Below are 5,384 nucleotides of genomic sequence, written 5' to 3' on the forward strand. Positions count from 1 at the left end.
TAATTTAAGCGCGACATCAAATAAACGCCGTAATTAACCACAAGCGCGATGCAAAAACGCCATGTTCCCTGCATCGAGTCGCGTCATGCGTGCGAGATGCGCGCGCGAATGATAGCGTTTTATAGGACGCGCTGGATGAAAGTTCGCGCATAAGAAGCGACCGTCGTAAAATCTCCCTCGCGATTTTCCCTCGAGCATACCGTTCTGAGAGGAGAGCACGTAGCCGACCGGGCTGGTGCGTGTGTTTCTGGGCGACGTGTGCATTACACCTAAGCTCGGTACGTGTTTACACGACGGTGGTGCGGGTTCCTCGGCAACCGCCAGTGAGCTTCGCTGCCCGCATGACTCCGATCCCACGTAAATCAAGTCCTCGAGAGCAAATGCCTTTTTCGCGTTCAATCGTTAACACTATTTTTTTAAATGTTTTTCTTAAAAATAAATTATTATTACGTATCTATTGTTTGTTAGTTACACGCGAATTAATATTGTTTCACGATTTCGTTTCAAAGAAGCTTTTGTTGTAGACGGAAAGTAGTAGTCTCGATCCTCGTTTAGAATTTTAATACGGAATTGACATTGTACGTTGTATTACTCAATAATTTCACTGATAAGCACAAATGTTTAAACTTTTAACGTGTTTATTACATTTCGTTCATTTATTATTTTTGTATAAATATGTTAAAATTTTTCTATATTATATCAAACTTCATACTTTCATTACAATAATAAAAAATTCCATTTAATAACTTTTATTATTTTGCGTTGTGATTATGATTGGAAATAGTAATTCGGTTGATGAATTTTATTAGAGGGAAAAATAGTTGTATATATAGTACGCCTATATTTATTATATAAATTACTTTCATAATCTATAGAAATGATCATAATGTTTAGAAATAAAATAAAAATAAAAATATTTTTCGTAGACGAAGAAAATTTAATGTGACCAGAATTATTCAGTAAGTCCAAAGCTCTTCTGTTTGACGACAAGTAAAATGAGTAAGTATCGGATTGGATTTAACTTTTTAATCGTTCAATTAAATTTTCGAGAATAGCGTATTTCGCGGACGAGAGAAAGAAAGAGAGCAAGCCATTCTGCTCCGTGAAAGGAAGTCATTAGTTCCTTAAATATAAAACCGTGGGCCATAAGATAAGACGCGTCAATTTGTACCCTTCTCGAGACGCATGAAATCCGTCGGTTTATCTCAGAATAATCGCAGAGTTCGATGACATCGCGTGATTACTTCACGGTCACCTGTTTTAATGACCACTGCTGCTCGACTGCGGTCTTATAAATGTACCCAGTACTCTCGTAGCTCGTTTATTTCTCTCGATTTCGAAAGATTGAGGACCACGTGAAAGAATCCATAATTCCACAAAAGATAAGCTGCGTGATAATCGATCGGAAGGTAGGTACAAATTACCATGAGCCATAATACGCTTTTAATATCATGTCAAGAGATAAAGACATTTGAAAAAGGGAAAAATATTCCTCAAAGTATTCGATACCATATACCATACTCTAATTTTGTAAGGAAGTATATTATGAAAGTATATGTAAAGTTCTGGCACTTTTAGATATATAATATGTAAATTAAGATATAAATATTTTATAGCTTTATTTTATATAACAATAATATTATAGGATATAGCAAAGGGTAGGCATATTGCTTAACTAGAAATCAAAATATATATTATTAAGAAACTACAAAAAGAGTACACTATTTGCGCTAATTCTAGGTGCCTATGTCATTATGCCATCTCTGATAATGCTACGTCATATACGCCTGCGGGATATCTGTCCCGGGATATAATTAAACTCATCTATCTATCTGTCTCTATAGCATTTTTATATTGTCGTCAGAAAATTGAATAGGAGATTAAGTCCGCGCGCTAATGGACTGGGCGAGCGGAACGATCGATCGATGCGTCGTCGCGCGAGAAGCGCAAATCGGATCAAACTTAATCGACCGCTTAGCTAGACTAGGTCTTCACTATCTCGACTTTAATATCTTCCGCCAATACGTTGGTTCTACCGACGCGACGCGATAGTCCCTGAAATTTCGATACCGCCGAGAGAGACGTTACGTCTCGCGCGAGAATCAGGCATACCGAATACCGACGTCGCGCAGCACTCAGTGTTCCGCGTTGCGCAATCGGCGCGAGTGCAGAACTTGCGCAACATTTTCTAATTGCGAGCTCCGGGCGAGAGGAGAATATAGGAGAATCATGACATAATTAATACCTCACGCCACACCGGGAGCGTGTGTGCGTGTACGCGATACATTACGTTACACGTTCGCGATAGCCGCCACTTCAATTACGACAAATCACGTGTGCTCGCGCGCGAGCGCGCGCGCTTTTATTTTCAACGCAAATTCTAAATAAATCGCGCGAAACCGCTCCTCTCCGCGCGGAAGGATCAAACGCGACCGTGCCGGCACTCCGTATTATAAAGAGAATGCCTGGCGTGAGAGATTTCCGGCGTTAACTTCCAAGCCTTGCCGTGTGACTCGTGCGTGCGTGCAAACGTGCGTGCGTGCCTGCATGCGTGAGCCGACTCGCTGTCACGCACATTACTAAAGGTGGGCGGGAGAGCGAGAGGTAGCAAAGATTCTATCTCTGCTCGAAGTGGCCTCGCCATTAATGCCGCCAGACGCAGAAAGGCCTCGTGTCCACGACGGGGACTTGATTGCGTCCGAATGCTCTTTTATCGAGTCGATGCATGTCGGCCGAAAAACTTTGTGAGTTATTCATATGTAAAGTGTGATTCTAACAGCAGAATAAATAAACGTTAATTTTTTTTCTGAAAATAGACATCACTTTTCTTATTCTTTACGTAGTTGTGTAAATGGAATAATCTTAAGTAGTTTTTATAATCATAATGCAGCAAAATACTTATTTCTTAATTTATTAAAAAGATTATCTTTACTTAACACAGGGACCCGGACCGGATCGGAACCAAAACCGATATTTTTGTCGAACCGGAACCGTAAACCGTATGAAAATTTTATAAAGCCTATAGGACCAGAATCGAAGCCGGTACCGTTAAAAGTCATTATATCTTCAAAAAAATTAAGACCAGAAGATGAAAACATAGAAAACAATGAAGAGAAAGAAATGACATCTACGTCGAAATATCATCATTTATTATAATATATTTTTAATTATTATGCATATTTTATACAATCCGTATAAATTAAAATAAAAAATAAAAACATGTGTATGTAATGTAAAATAAAAACATGTATCAAAAATTAAGATTTACAACTTATAAGTACATATCCACACACACAGTATGCATATGTAAACAATTTAATTTAATAAAAATTTCAAGAAAACTTTAATAAACCGGAACCGGAAAAAAACTGTAATTTGAGCAATACCGGTACTTTTGTTAGCTAGAAAACCGAAATCGAAACCGAAACCTTTGTTAAGTATTTTAATGGACCAAACCGATATTTTCGTCCGGTCCCTGTTACACACCAATTTGATTATTTATACGCGCTAGTACAGTTCACCAGGATTCGAGAGGAGGCAACGGCACGACTGCAGGCGGCATCGCTAAAGAACATCCAGTTTTTACCGTATTTTAAAACGCAAAAATAGCGTTACGTTGACCTGCACGCAGGATGCTCGACCGCCGCGTAGCCTTTTTGTCCGACTAATAATTATCATCGTCTTAGGTATACCGAAGAAGGCTACAGGCTCGTCAGTGAAGCGGAATCTTTGCCTGTGGCTACTGTGGCTGGAACGATCGTAAGAGACAGAAAATAATTTGAAAACTTTAATAGAGAGATATATTAAAATTCTCTCTATATATAGATTGGTCCAGAAGCGCTGTTTTCTTTCTTTAATTTCTCGCGACGTCCCTGTGCGGAAACTGTTAAAATTTAATGCCAAGCCATTATTCTTTAAGTTGACTCTTACTATCTACGAGAAGTACGTAATTCGTGAGACACCGTGTATACACGTGACGTACAAGCTGCCGATGTGTACGTACAACGGAGACTGCCAAAGTCGTTCCGCAGGCAGATATTTACAGAGGCGAGCAAATAGTTCCCGATCTTCCCATGCTTTTCTCGTGACTACTGTTTTCAGTTCGTGGTCGACTTCGATCGACCTTTGATCGATCGTGAATGCACGTTTAATCGAGCGTGCACGGAGTCACGCGAGAATGCACGCTCTCCTCTCTCTTTCTCTCTTTCTCTCTTTTCCTCTCTCCTTCTTTCTCTGCTTGCTTATTTGCAAGAATTTTTTGTAGCAAGAACAAATAAAAATTTCTTAAAGACAACAAAATTTGTTCTTGCTCAACGTATTGCGAAGGCAAACAATAAGATTTAACACCTAACTATATGATTATATAAGTTTAAATTTAAAGTTTAGAAATTCTCGTTTGAAGAGTTTATACCGAATCGCCCGAGGCGAAACGATCAGACTATGTTTAAGGACAGTCTGCAGGTCTGCAAGTTAGAGACGATCGCCAGTCAGACAGCAGGTCCGCCTGACGATAGGGGTCCGACTTAAAGACGAAACTCTCGAAGCTGCGTTTGAATAGCTAATGTTGCGTGCGCGATCCCGCAGCGTGCAGCGACGTGCGTTCTCGCAGAAAATGTATGCATTTGTACATCTCGTCCATTTCACGGTACACGAGCTATTCACACAGAGAGAAAGCACTTTTGCTTCGTTTCGTGAAAACATCGTACGGGAATTAGCTCTTTTTGTAAATGTGCGACCTTGGAACTGGAAATTAACACCCTGCATACAAAGACTGGCCCACCAACGGTTATTACTATCTCTTTTTTAGTACACAGTTTCACAGTTTTCTACAATTCCACCAAAAAAAGACAGAAAAAGTTATACATTAACATATGAACCTTTCAGGACCATACAAGCCTAAAAAAAACTTTCTCTTTAAAGTTGCATAAAAAAATATTCCGGTAACATAAGGTACATTATTTTACAGTATGTAGCAATATTTCGAAATCAATACTGAGATCGCCAACGTTCTCGATGGCTACTCTATCAACTGACGCAAAATAATGCTTCTAAATCCGCTCGATTGAACTCGTCGGCGTCGCGATCACGCAAAAACAGAAGATATCCTCCGCTCTTCTGTCTTCGACCGGAAGTCATTTCCCGCGTCGAAGGATCGACGTCGCGCCAGTCCGACGGTCGTTTTTCCGCGGATGAATACGTGCGGATGACGCCACGCGAATTCACACGAGGATGACGTTTGCCGTTGTGAGAAACGAGCCGCAGACGAACCCGAGCCTATTTCGGTGATTTTTCGAAATAGGCGAATCGCGTGCATTCGCCGGAACGCAGGATCTTGCGAGAATGTCGAGTCCTATCGTGGTCGAAAAGGATACCATAGTTATGAT

Source organism: Temnothorax nylanderi, unplaced genomic scaffold (genome assembly GCF_030848795.1).
Source record: "Temnothorax nylanderi isolate EJ_2023f unplaced genomic scaffold, tnyl_v1.0 TNYL_tig0011_pilon, whole genome shotgun sequence".
Taxonomy (NCBI): Eukaryota; Metazoa; Arthropoda; class Insecta; order Hymenoptera; family Formicidae; genus Temnothorax; species Temnothorax nylanderi.